Raw genomic sequence first — 14,821 nt, forward strand, 5'->3', positions numbered from 1 at the left:
ACTTTAAAAATAACTGTGTGTGTGGCGGTGTCAGGATTCAGGAAGCAGGTGGAAGTGTTGGGCCTTCCAGGCCATCTTCCGAGCTGCATGGGACGTTTGTCTCACCTCCCCTACAGAGACGGTGGCATAGTCCAGTTCCTTTTCCCTCCTCACTGGGAGCCCTCCTCCAATTCACGGACAGTCTGACACTTTCTGCACTCGTCCCTGCTGCTGGTGTCTGCTGGCACTTCCTGTCCTTCTTGCTTCCCATCTTCCTTGTCTGTCCTGCCCCTCTCCCTTCCATGTCTCCTGTATTTCTTAGCTTTGTCACAAAAAGGCTTGGGCTTCACAGCCATGGCCCACTCTTGAGATTGCATTTCTTGGCCAGCAAGCCCACGTGGCCTCATCACTTTGGCTGCAACTTCAAGATCATCAGCCCGTCGTAGCTCCGTTCATCCCTAAGTTTTCTGTGGATAGGCTTTCTATTTGACAGAGTGCTTCTCCCAGTCCCCTTTTAATTTCTTTATCTGACACTCTTTTGGGACCTAGAGGTCCCTGAGGGCCTGGGGCTTCCCTGTGCGTTGAGGTGGGCCCCATAGATTCTGCCATGGAGAGAACTCTGACCAGCCCACTCTGAGAAAGAACGTCCATTGGTCATGGTCTCCCCAAGCAAAGGGCCTCTATATGATAATGATCCACAGAGCTGTCAGGAGAACAAATGGGGTAATCTGGAGTGTGATTTCATCATTCTTCAATGCATGCCAGGAAAAGTCATGAGTAGGATTCTCGTTTTAACTCCTAAATTATGAACTTACTCACATTTGTGGATTAGACAGAGCCTCAACATCATTTTCATTGTGTGTGTGTGTGTGTGTGTGGTTTAATGTGTACAACTCATCTGAACCCAGTTGCTCTGTGGTTTATCTTTTACTGAGAACTGCTTTTATTCTTCCTTTTCTAAGAAAATACTAGTTCTTAAAGTATGAAGTCTTTCTTGTGAGTTCATCAGCAGTGAGGGGTGTGGTGTGAGGACCTATATTGGTGATAATGAGATCCAACAATCACCGAATTCAGGCAATTTTGACACAAATCATATTGACTAAAATAATACTAAGCACGTGATGCTGGTGACGTTTGAATATTTGCCAAGAAGAACACCTGCGTGGTAACAATTGGCCTGCAAATGGAAGAGATTTGCATGTTTTATTTTTTTACAGTTTTAACATATATTTTTATTGGAGAATCTGAAACCAACCTATAAATGGGAGGTTCACGGAGCAAAAGTAACACAGAGAACCCGCAGGAATCGGCCACCTGCCTGCCTCTGTCCTCCTCTGCTCCTAAGAATTTGAGTCATTTCTGGGTTCGGCACTTAGTCCTAATCACGAACAACGCATGAGTTAGGGGAAAGGGGTACTCACAAATTTGAAATTTCTTTGTGGTTTTCCTCTCTCACATTCCTTTCCTGCAGTCCCTTTCCTACTTTTTCATCCTTTGTGTAAAGGTAGCAACTTTTTTTTTTTTTTTTTTTGAAACAGAGTCCCACTCTGTTGCCCAGGCTGGAGTGCAGTGGTGCGATCTCGGCTCACTGCAACCTCCACCTTCCAGGTTCAAGTGATTCTCCTGTCTTAGCCTCCTGAGTAACTGGGACAACAGGCGTGCACCGCTCTGCCTGGCTAATTTTTTATATTTTTAGTAGAGACAGGATTTCACCATGTTGGCCAGGCTGGTCTCGAACTCCTGACCTCGTGATCCGCCTGCCTGGGCCTCCCAAAGTGCTGGGATTACAGTTGTGAGCCATCTCACCCAGCCAGGGTAGCAACTTGTATTTGAGAAAACTTGGAATCCTGACCTAAGCCCCCTAAGTTCCCATTGTGGCATGTGGCCACCTATTGTGAGACTCACTCTTTACCCTTGGTTTTCTGATCTCTAAAATGAGACCGTCTACTTCTTGTGGCTATTAAATGCATCATAATTTCCTGCTTTACCTCCTTTCTTTAAAGGAAACTTGGAATTTTCAAAGCTACTAAATGGAGTTTTTGTTGTTGTTGTTGTTTTGTTTGTCTGTTTGTTTGAGATGGAGTCTCGCTCTGTTGCCCAGACTGGAGTGCAGTCGCATGCTCGCGGCTCACTGCAACCTCCGCCTCCTGGGTTCAAGCAATTCTCCTGCCTCAGCCTCCTGAGTAGCTGGGACTACAGGTGTGCACCACCACACCTGGCTAATTTTTGTATTTTTAGTAGAGACGGGATTTCACCATGTTGGCCAGGATGGTCTCGAACTCCTGACCTTGTGATTCGCCTGCCTCAGCCTCCCAAAATGCTGGGATTACAGGCGTGAGCCACCACACACGGCCTAAATGGAGTATTTGGCCACATAGTTAGGGGCAACTGAAAACGTCATATGCTACCACTGCATCCGTGAACACCATCCTCCCTCAGAGAAAAAAGGAGTCACATGTTTGCATTTCTGGTGAAACCTGATTGCATTTTGATAAAACCTGTGCCGGGACCAGGACAGTCATCAATGACGTGTTCCCTGATTTTCATGATTGAGGAGCTTCATGCTGGTGCTGCCACAGGGGACCTTTGCATTGCATGGCTCCTCTGCACTGGCGTTAGCTGTGGTGAGACCGAGTTTGCAGCTACGGTAGGACAATGCCAAGTGCAATGATATTTGCCATTCAGGAGCAAAAGAACTACATAGCAACAACACATACTATCGTCAAGTACCTATTTATTTTACTGTATGTGTCTGAAGGACTAAATTGAAGCCAGAGCCCCCCATGCACCAAAATAAACTGCAGACATTATTGCGTTACCAAAATGACAGTGCACCTGCAAAGGGAATTTAGTGAAGGTTTAAAGGTGAAGACTTAAAAATATATGGATAACTTAAAACTGCAAATAAAAAAATATCACATAGAGATTTTTGTGAGCTCAGAAAACCAGGGGGAGATTTGAGTCGGGAGAAAACAAGACCAACCTCTTTCAAGTGGCAGATTTCTGCAGGCTTTGGAAATACGGAAAGAAATATGGCCAGGCGCGGTGGGTCACGCCTGGAATCCCAGCACCTTGAGAGGCCGAGACAGGCAGATCACTTAAGGTCAGGAGTTTGAGACCAGCCTGGCCAACATAGTGAAACCCCATCCCTACTGAAAATACAAAAATTAGCTGAGTGTGGTGGTGCACACCCTGTAGTCCCAGCTACTCGGGAGACTGATATATGAGAATCGCTGGAACCCAGGAGGTGGAGGTTGCAGTGAGCCGAGATTGCACCACTGCACTCCAGCCTGGGTGACAGAGGGAGACTCTATCTCAAAAAAAAAAAAAAAAAAAAAAAAAAAAAAAAAAAAAAAAAAAAAAAGATGTGAAGAAATAAAAGCTGCAAAAGGACAAATGGACAGATTCAGGGTGGAAAGCGAAGTCAAAGAAGCATTTGAGCATGAGACTTGCTATTTGGGCTTAGGTGAAAGGAAATAAAGAGAAGGGCTGGGGAAGTCAGAAGTGGGTCAGAGAACAATGAGGTGGTGAGTGGAGTCCAAAGTGTGGGTCACCAGGAATGCCAGGAGGAGCCACATCTCCAGGGTAGGGCTAAGCTGCAAGCAACCAGCATTATTTAGCAGAGTCCTGCAGAAGTGAATGGAAAGATCTTTAAAAAACCTATGAATGGCAGTGGAAAAAAAGAACTGAAAGGAAAGCAGAAGGCTTATGGGCTAGATAAGCTCATTCTCAGACATATGACTGAACTGAAACTCAGATAAAATATTATCTTTTCATTCAGTGTCTTTCATTCGTTAGAAGTTCAGTTTCTTTATATTTCATTCATACAAGAGCAATGCAGATTTTTAAATTAATATATGTGCTCATAGACATGTGGATAGAAACTCATTGCTGATTGGAATATTATGAGTTAAGAAAATTTTAACAAAATATACTTGGAAAGTATAATATGGGATTGAAATTTGAAGCCAATGATAAGATTATAAAGACTCAGAGCAAATCTCTCATGCACTATTTTGTAAAGAATAAAATATTATTCTTCCTTGGGCCTGAAGTCCACACTAGCCCCCACTAAGATGATAACCACAGGGGTGATCCCTGAGGTCTTTCACCCCCAAGGCCTCCGCTAATCTCCATCTGGACATTTGCTTTTTGTCCCTTGTACCGCCTGTTCTCCACCTGAACAGTCCAGACCCTTCCAACACGTTCACTGCCCACAAGTGTGCTTAGGACCCCCAAATCCTAGAAAAAGGTTGCCTTTAACTTGGCTGCTCCTTTGGTCTGCCACTGTGTCTCCTCCCCATGTCTTTAGCTTCTTCAAGCTGGATGGTTTCTTCCTGACCTCACAGCTTCACTCCCGACTGTCCCTACTGCCACCCTCCACCACGCCAGGGGCTCTTCTGTTCCCAGGTTTTTAAGGAAGCACTGTCTTCGAGGGGATCACGCACCAATTTCAGCAGATGTCCGGAGCCGTAACATTTTACTTTCTGTAGCAGTTGGAAATGTCTCTCTTTAAATACTAGACCCTCTTGATCCTGATTCTTCCTTCTGTCTTGGTGACCAGCGGTCTCTGTCCAACATGCCAGCTTTTCTCTCTCTTGCCCCACTCAGATAAATTCCGACATTTGCCCCAGCCTAGGTCTTAGCTTCCTCGCTCTGTTTCCTCTGTCTCGGTGATCTCATCTACTCTCTCTAATCCTTCCAGTTTTAATGCAGGTTGTTCCAAAACCCACATCTCCAGGCCTGACATGTCTCCCATTTCCATCCTGTATGTCCATGTCACCTTGGAGAATCCCCCACCATTTCAAACCAAGCTCTGCCTCCTCCTTCCCCACTAACAGTGTATTGGATTGAGGATTTATACACCTCTCCCTAACATTGCCAGTTAGGAGACCACCTGCCAATGGGAACCCCTAGTCCTGGCCCCCCACATCTTAGTCGTCATCAGTTCCATCATCTCACTTTCTTTTATATCCATCTCACTTTCTTTGTATCCATGCACTGACTAACACTTCATTTCCTCCATTTCCAACCCTGTCCTCATGACGTTCCTAGAAGTGACATAGGCGGACATCTACTCAATCCTTACTTGGTCTGTATAAGCGAAGGAGTTCTAGGTGAAGGGAACGAAAGCCCAACTTGCTCCCTGAAAACAGAGAGTCACGGCCCCTCAATCAATTCCCACATTCGCACCGATTTACTGACCCTGAAGTCCTTGAATGAACAGGAGGCAGATCTTCTTGAGGAAGGACCCTACCACACTGCCAAGAATTAATACTGTTGCTCTTTCTCCCAGCCTTCCCCAAAGGGACCTATAGCCTTTTGCCAGAGTGACTATGAACTGGGGAAAAGGAAATAATCAGACCTTTTGGGGACTGCTGGTGACTGGCTCTGAGCTGACACTAGTTCCAGGAGACCCCAAACATCACCATGGTCCAGCAGTCAGAGCAGCGGCACATGGAGGTCAGGTGATCTCTGGAGTTTTCGCTCCATGTTTGCGTCCATCCCCATGGCACTTTGTTCAGGACAACGTGGCAGGGCCCACACTGCTGCAGTGGATTCCTGGAGGCTTGTCCCTCCCAACCCCCGACCCAGAGCTGCCTATAGCCGCAGTATTATTCCAATTATATCCAAAGCGCCTCTATGACAATGATATTCCCTCACTCTGAACTTCCACTGGTGTCCAGTTGTTAGGAACAATCCAGCTTTCCTTAGCCCGACAGTTAAAGCTCTTCACAAAGTCTCCTTCCCCTTTATTTCCTGTTTTCCTGGCTATAAATCCTCAACCCAATACACTGTACCCCATTCCCCCCAGCCCCTAGATACACCATCCCCCAACATGAAACACTTACCCTCTTGTCATCTTTGCCTTTATCCACGCTGTTCCCTCTGCCTGGTATTTCTTTTTGACTCCTTTCTCTGGATTTGTGTGGTGCCTGTTTTAGCACAAATATACCATGTCCCCTTGTAAAATGTCTTTTCTTCACTTCAGCTGGTAACAGCCAGGGAAATGAGCAAAAACGTGTGGATAGATTAATTCCCCAGCGTCAGGGAACTGGGCAGGGGCGGGGTGGGGGTGGGTGCAGCGCAAGGCATGTCTTTCTATGGGTAGGTCTTTAACAATTTTCCTAAACAAAAGATTGCCTTGTTTATACCTGTTCATCAGAGTCAGCATTTCTTAAATCTGTGTAAGGTGAAAGTGAGTGCTTTTTGTTTTAAAAATCATATGGGAAGCGCAGAAATAGAAAATGTTCACTTTGTTTGATGTGGAAGTATATTCCACAACAGGTGGCCTCTCAACTTGCACAAATAAAACAAAATTGGTTGGCTAAAATCTATCAGAGGAGAAGAGGAAGTAATCTCCAGGTGGTAGGACCAGGAGCAGATGGGGACTGTTTACTTAGATCCTCAATTCTTCTTGTTAAGTGTCCCTCTAATTAAGTACCTTTCCTTAGATGTTAAATAAACTTTCATATTTTTAAATAGTATTTTTTTTTTTAGAAAAGTGTATTCCCAAGCCAGTTTCTCCTTCTTCCAAAGTCAAGGGTAGAATAACCATATAGCATTAATAGAGTCTGTGTAAACTTAAATAGTCTAAGTTTCCTTTCAGGCTTTTATTTGAAGTTTCCAAATTACACAGCCAAAATAAAAACAGCACAGAATTTAAATTGAGACCATTATGTATCCCAGGGACTTCCCCCACCCCCATATTAAGTAAGGCAGTGTCAGCCCTGGTGGTCCATGCGGACCCAGTACACTGGAGGCAGCAGTTCTAGGTGAACTGACTCCTGCCCCCACCCAGTCCTCTGGTGCTCCCAGCAGTCTGGAACAATCAGAGTTGCCCTTGATCTTCAGGAAATGCTGTAATTCCCTGTGCAATATTAGCTCTTGACTATCTTTGAATTCTTTTTCTTAGACTTACAGGGCTCTGTTGCTGGTTTCCCTCTCACTCTTCTGACTACTGTATTTCAACTTCCTTCAACAAACACTTATGAAGCATTTATATAGCACTTACTGAGGGCCACAGTCATGCACAGTTTTGTGGATCTGTACACAAATGAATTAGATGACCCAGTGCCCATCGGCCTTGGGGCTCACGGACCAAGGCTCGCTCTGCCCGCATCCTGGGCTCCCTCCTGCCGCCTGCACCTGCAACCCTCGGCGGCCTCCGCGCCTCTTCTCCAGTTCTCTCCTCCGCCGTGCTCCTTTGGAAAGGCTCTTCTGTCATGGCTTCAATCATAAAACTGTATTCCCAGTCCTATTTCCTCATCTGAGGTGAAGCATGAAATCTCTAGTTTACCCCGAATTCAGTCAGCTCACCACGAGCCCTCTCTGCCTCTGTCAGCCTCTGTCAGCAGCTGTACAAGCTTCCCTTCTCCCCAGACCCCCACATCTGGTCTTTAAGTTGTCCTCCCCTTTTTACTGTGTGTCCTGGAATCCACTTTTGGGCTTCCTCTGACCAACCTCTTCCTTCCTTCTTTTCCTCCTCCCCGCCCCACTGCCTCCACCTACTCTGGTCCCAAGGTCGTGCCCCTGCCCCAACCCTCCCCCTCTGCTCTTCCCACCCACGCCAAAGTCCTCTTCTTTAAATCCTGTCCGATCAGTGTCACTCTCCTTAAGTGGCAGAGATGATGTCTCCACCTTTTATATCTCCAACAGCAGCTAACCCAACACCTGGCACTTACTAGGGGCATCGACGATGCTTGTTGTTCTGTGTGGTGAAGGCACACCTGGATTCTGGATGGTCAGTCTCAGCTCTCCACCTTAGCTGGCTCACAGAGGCTCCAAATGTGGATTATCTCCCACTACCCTAGTTAGGGAAATGCAGCCTCGCAGAAGACAGTGAAACTGATCAAAGCATGGGGAAATGGAACCTAGGAAAGTTAAAGAATTGGCATTATTTGATGTGAGAAAGAGAAGCGAAGATGAGGAGAGATCCTGGGGAGAAGGCTGCATGCCCTGTCTTTCTGGAGACAAGCGTGTGCACTTCCTTTGCTTCCACTCTTACTTATGTGTATCCTTGGAGGGAACTTTAATTATTTAACGCTTGGGTATTGCCCATGGCGTTTATCGTCTGCCTGTGAATCCAGACGTGGTCCCCAGGCTGTGTGGTGCTGTTTGTTGGTGCGGTCCGGGATGTACAGGGCTGAGATGGTGCTGCATGCACACTTACCGAGCACATCCCCCTGGGAGAGGTGTGGACACCACCGTGAAGGGGACCCAGACCTCCTCCTTAAACGCCTACACTTTCATGGGGATCAGACGTGGAGACAAGAACTCTCATAGAAGAGGGAGGGGCCTGAGGCACAGCAGGAAGGTATAAGTTCAAAGGAAGTGAAGATTTCCAGTGAGAGCTGTTAGACTCTTGAAATGGGCTACAGAGAAAGCCTGTGGTCTCCTCTTTCCTAGAAATGCTGAACTCATAACAGAAAATCTCTCCACCATGGCTGAGTGTCAATTTCTCCGGAGGCCTGGGGGTGGGGCCGGGAGTTTTCTGCCTCTGTGTCCCCATGATCCATTTATTCGGGTGGCTTAGTTTGCTTTGCAAGCAGTGGGTGGGAGCGGGGTTTCTTATTCCAGCCACAGTAGTCAAATGTGTTACTTATGAGAAATAATAAAAGATCCTTCTTCTTTTCTTTTTCTTTTTCTAGATCCCCTCTAGTCAAATGTTGTTGTTGTTTTTTAATAGAGGAGGCTGTTTTGCATTTTTCTTTTCGTAGCGTTCGAATTTAGCTTTTGTATATACTCTCCGCAGTAGTTCAGAGTACATTCATGAGCCCAGATCATGAGGAATGCTCACCCTTTTCCTGAAAGATGGTGTGCGGAGGATGTGTACAGATGGAAGCTAGGCTGTTGAAGATTTTATTGAACTCACCAGCATTAACAATAGACACTTTTAGTGAGGTCTGAATGTTTTTGTTTATTTTTTTGACTCAACACACACTTATTGAGCAAGGTCTTCCTCTGTGCCCGGCAAGATGCTTGCCACTTGCTGAAGAGACAAAGATGCATAAGATATGGTCCCTGCTTTTAAAGCACTTACAATCTAGTAGGGAAGATAACAGGTGTACAAATAATCATATGTGTTACAAAGAAAGGATTATTCCAGTTCAAAGGAAGGCTGTTCTTGATGAAGGATGGTTGCATAGCAGAATTATAATCATCAGTTTGAAATTCAACTTTTTCAAGATTTGTCATTTCTATCTTGTATTAGCTTTATTTTTCCCTTTTTAAAAATGATTATTTGAATAGGTATTAGTCACATGGTTCCTAAACTGAAATAGTTTAGAAAGGTGTTTATTGGTAAGTCTCGCTAGCACCTCCATCCACATCTACCCAATTCACTACTCGCTCCTCCATTGGAATAAGGAACCATTGTCTGTTAATTTCTTGAGTATATATCCAGTGCCCCTCCATGCACAATAAAATATATACACGTTTTAAAATTTTGCCTTTCTTACCCAAAAGGCAGCATACTGTTTGCCCTGTTAATTTCACAGTATATCTTAAGATCTTACCACCCCATGTCAGTACATAGAATGCATCCTTTTCCTTTTTTCCTAGGCAGTATAATACTTCCTAGTATTGCATTGTTTTGGAGATAGCAGGGTGTGTCCATTATCAGTTAGCTGCATAACAAATTACTCCGTAACATAGTGGCTTAAAACAACAACCCTTTATTCGTCATAACTCTATGGTTGAACTATTTGGCCTGGGATCTGCCAAGGGTTTTTTTACTGATGCTTTTGCCTGGATTTGCTCATATGGATGTGATTATTTGGGGCTAGATGGTCTAAGATGGCCTCACTCGCAGGTTGTTGGGAGAGTCTGACCTCAGTTGGAATGTATGCCTGGAGTAAACTAGCCCCAGCTGCTTCATATGGTGACTGGGTCCCAGAAACAGAGAGGGGTTGGCCTTGCTGTGGAGGTTTTATTAAGCTTCTACTTGCATCCCATTGGTTAATGTTCCATTGGCAAAAGCAAGTCATGGGGCCAAGCCCAGAGTCAATGTGGAAGGAATTTCAGGATGAGAAATTCATTGGATGTCATTATGTGACTATTTACTACCCATGGAGTAATTAACCAGCCCCTGTTGATGGACACCTGTTTATTTCCAGTCTTTTGGTATTGCAGATAATGCTCCAATAGATAATCTTGTATCTAAGTCAGTTCATATGTGAGCAGGGTAAGTACCAGAAGTGGGGTGCTGGGTAGAGGGCAAATGCCTTCTAAATTATCTATCTATTCTATTTCTGTGGTGCTGTTTCTCTAGATATTTTAAGCTTGTGTTTTTCTGTCACTTGTGCAGGAGCTTTGAAAATGTGAAAAGATTTTAGATAGGAAATGCATATAAACTGAATTAATTAGAAACTCATTCCTAAAATAACAAAAAAGATGAAAGTTAGACTAGCAATCAAATAATTGAGTAAAGTAACATGTGTACATTATTTGAAGAAATACAAGTATGCCTGTTATAACAATACTTTACATTTCTGTTGTGTTTACAGCATAGAAACACTTAGTTTGCTATTAGTATCTCACTTAATTCTCAGAAGAATTCTATGAGTTGAAAGTATAATTGGCCCCATTATGTGTGTGTGTGTGTTTGTGTGTGTGTGTATGAATGTATTTAAAGGCTTAGAGAAGTTACCTATCTTGCCCCAACTAATAAGTAATAGCCAGAATATATACCCAGCCCTGTAACAATAAACTTGGCGTCGTCCTGTTAATCGCCTCTTACTAGTAGGGACTTGTATCTTATATCTGGCCTAACTTCAGATGATATACATTTGCTCAACTTGCTAATTGCTTTGCTAGCACAATCACAATCATATATGATATCATCTCAGGAGGCTCTTTTTAAAAATATGTAAGTAGTTCATTTCTAATTTCTGAATAGGTGGGGAACCTCCCCGAAGTTTTCTCTTGTTTTACACATGTCATCGGCGTCCAGGTTGAGAGCTCCGCCTCCTGATCATAGCCTCTAGTAAATCTTGACGGAGGAATTCTCTTTAAGCCCAGGGTCTTGCTTTCAGACTTCAGAAAAGAGGAGTTGTTTTTAAATAAAACCTTGTCTGGCCCTCCTGCAGTGGACGTGGAAGGTAGACTGTTTTCTTTCTTTTAATTCGCACTCAGACGTTTTTGTAAGGGGGTTGGTCCTGGCAAAGTGGGCCTCACATACAAACCACCCACTTTCCTGAAGCGTGATTGATTAGCAAAGCTGTTCTGCTCAAGGGCAGCCTGCTTTCCCCAGCCTGGATGCTGACAGGTCCGACATGCACAGATTTTCAAACAGGTCGCCAGTCCCCAGGCTGCAGGCTGCGGGCCAGGATGCTTGTTCTTGAGGGAGAAGAGAGGAGAAGGAATCCACTTCGGGGGCAAGAATTAAGCTATATTATAGAATTCCCAAGACATAGCAGGGCAGGCCAACATAGTCCTTGTTGAGAGAGCCCCTGATGGTGTTGGGTGCCAAGAACACCATGGTCGCACAAGACACACAGAGTGAAGGTCAATAGAAAGATGTTTAAGCAAAGCCTGTGCATGTGGTACTGATCCCCATCTGTCTAAGAACCTCTAAACATCAAAGAGAGGCATACATTTAAAGAAAGATAGAAATTTGATGCCTAATCAAAGTAGCCTATGATGGAAGTTTGGAAATACAGCCAAGCAATGACACTGTCAACAGAACGAGGTGCAGATCATGTCTTTGCATGTTTGTCTCTGTGGCATCTAACAGCGTGTCTTTTACAAGTAGAATCTGCATAAATATATAGTCGCAAAATGCTAGAGCTGAAAATTATCTTACAAACCATCTTGTCCAGGCCTCACCATTTTAGGAATGAGTTAACAGAGGTACAGACAGGTCAGGTAAGTGGCCTCAGTTGTTCCAAGTCAGACCAGGTCTTCTAAATCTTAGTAAAGTAGTTGTCATAAAATTGTGCTGCCAGTATTCTAACAAGTGATATGTGAATGTAGGAATAATTTTTTTTTTTTTTTGAGACCAAGTCTTGCTCTGTCGCCCAGGCTGGAGTGCAGTGGCCCAATCTCGTCTCACTGCAACCTCTGCCTCCCGAATTCAAGTGATTCTCCTGCCGCAACCACCCAAGTAGCTGGGATTACAGGCGTGTGCCACCATGCCTAGCTAATTTTTGTATTTTTAGTAGAGACAGGGTTTCATCATGTTCGCCAGGCTGGTCGCGAACTCCTGACCTCAAGTGATCCGCCTGCTTCGGCCTCCCCAAGTGCTGGGATTACAGGCATGAACCACTGTGCCTAGCCAAAGGAATACATTTATTTCCCTTTTGTCATTGTATAATTTATTACTATTATTATTATTATACTTTAATTTATGGGGTACACGTGCAGAACGTGCAGTTTTGTTACGTAGGTATACACGTGCCATGGTGGTTTGCTGCACCCATCAACCCATCACATACATTAGGTATTTCTCCTAATATTATCCCTCCCCAGCCCCCCACCCCCCAACAGGTCACAGTGTGTGATGTTCCCCTCCCTATGTTCATGTTGTTCTCATTGTTCAACTCCTACTTATGAGTGAGAACATGTGGTGTGTGGTTTTCTGTTCCTGTGTTAGTTTGCTGAGAATGATGGTTTCCATTTTCATCCATGTCCCTGCAAAGGACATGAACTCATCCTTTTTTATGGCTGCATAGTATTCCATGGTGCATATGTGCCACGTTTTCTTTATCCAGTCTATTACTGATGGACATTTTGGTTGGTTCCAAGTCATTGCTATTGTGAATAGTGCTGCAATAAATATACATGTGCATAAATCCTTCTACTATAAAGACACATTTATTTCTTTTTTAAAGATATTTATTTAAGAGTCAGTGGTTCCGTAAAATCATGCAAAGTCATCTCCTTAATTTACTTATATATTAACCAAAGGAGATTCTCCCCAGGTACCTTCTATTGGGGGCGGTGGGAAAAGGGAGGGTTATAAGGATGAATTGACTAGCTTCTTTTGAAAGACTTTCAGGAATTTGGGTCTTAAGACATTTTGGCCGACTTACAGAAAGTCTTAAATGTCAGAATTGGGTGAAAAAAATGTGACTTTTCTCACAATGGTTTGTTATATGCTCAAGGTGCAGATAGCTTGGTGGGGACAATTCAGCCTGCAGTTGAGAGTGGTCTCTATGTAAACTGGATATCAGCGTAGCGGCAGGAGCAGAAATCATCAAGACAGTGGACCCCCCAGCCTGTCACTTGACCTCTGTTCTGTAATGCTGCCTGCACATTGCCCGTTTGGTGCAGGGTATGCCTGGCTTGTTTCAAACATCCCGTGCCTGCTGGAGCTGAGGGTGCAGCGTATTCATTAGCTCCATCGGAATGCCACCCCTTCATTCAAAACTCAGTTTGGCCCAGGCACAGTGGCTCATGCCTGTGTCCCAGCACTTTGGAAGGCTGAGGTGGGAGGATCACTTGAGCCCGGGAGTTCAAGACCAGCTTAGGCAACCTAGCGAGACCAGATTTCTAGAAAAATATTAAAAAATTAACCGGGCATGCTGGCACACGCCTGTGGTCCCAACTATTTGGGAAACTGAGGTGGGAGAATCACTTTTCCCAGGAGTTGACGAGTTTTCTCCCACCCGTGTTGAGCTGTGCTTGCACCACTGCACTCCAGCCTGAGTGACAGAGCAAGACCCTGGCTCTAAAAGGAAACAAAACAAAAACTAAAGCTTGATTTGTTTTCTCATCCCATGGCCCGCTGCCAACTCTATCAGTTTTGGCTCTTGACTGTCTTAGACCTGGAAGTGTAGGGAGAAACTTTTGCCAGACCCTTCAATGATGGCTTTGACAATCTGTTGTCATGAATAAATTTTGACACCTGACAAAGGAGTGTCTAGAATCTTCCTTTCCTTTACAAAGTGTAAGGGGTCAGATGTAGTGCCCCTTTTGGGATAGAAATCAATTATTGTTCTGCCAGCCACTGGGAACATTTTTGAAGCCCATTTATGACTATCTGCAGTGGTACCTCATATTTGGTTTCCTGTGTCATAAAGAAAAACCTGCAAATACCTAAAAGTAAGGATTCCAATGAAATGTGGGTTCTGCTTCACTCTGTTTGGTGTGGGAGGCTGTGTTAAGTCTAACTCTAAGAATACCGGTAGTGGTATCTATCTTCATTCTAAGAATTGAGGGAGGCAAGGTTTGTGCAGAATTAAATCACCCTGTCATATCTGTGAGGCTTCCTGCAGAACGAAGGCAAATAAACCCAAACAAACAAAACAGGAACACGTCGGAAAGTCAGAGGTGTACGTCTGGAGCTAAGGTTACGAGCTGAGCCTTGAAAAGTTCACGAGAGACCAGCTTGCTTGAAAAGATCCTTCGTGTGTGTGCGCGTGTGTGTGCGCGTGTGTGTGCGTTGTTTTGTTTGTTATGGTTTTGGTCCGTTCTACCATATTTACCCCATGTGTGGTGGTTGGAAATGTCAGGGTTTCTTGATTGAAAAAGGAGATAAGAGATTCTGCTATTCACAGCACAGAAGTGGGATGAGCCCCGCTATGGTGTACACGTGTGCGTCTGTGTGTTTATGTCTGTGTCATCTCCGTGTGTTTCTGTGCCAGTGTCTGTGTGTCTGTGCATATGTAGTGTCTGTATCTGTGTGTAAGTCTGTGTACAAGTGTCTGCGTGTATGTGTGTGTCTCTGTGTATGTGTCTGTGCATGTGTTGTATGTGTGTCTATGTTGTGTCTGTATGTATCTGTGTGTGTGTTGTGCATGTGTCTCTTGTTGTCTGTGTGCATTTGTCTGTGTGTGTCTCTGTGTGTGTGCCTATGTTGTGTAGTGTTTGTATGTTTATAGCTGTGTGTGTGTGTGTG

The 14,821-nt window shown here is 44.5% G+C and overlaps 1 protein-coding gene across 1 annotated transcript in view; it reads left to right on the top strand.

The window, feature by feature from the left end:
* The window catches only part of BCL2 (BCL2 apoptosis regulator), a 200,059-nt gene that overhangs the window by 108,221 nt on the left and 77,017 nt on the right, over positions 1 to 14,821 (top strand). The gene's annotated exons all lie outside the window — the stretch shown is intronic.

This window comes from Macaca thibetana, chromosome 18 (assembly GCF_024542745.1).
Source record: "Macaca thibetana thibetana isolate TM-01 chromosome 18, ASM2454274v1, whole genome shotgun sequence".
Taxonomy (NCBI): Eukaryota; Metazoa; Chordata; class Mammalia; order Primates; family Cercopithecidae; genus Macaca; species Macaca thibetana.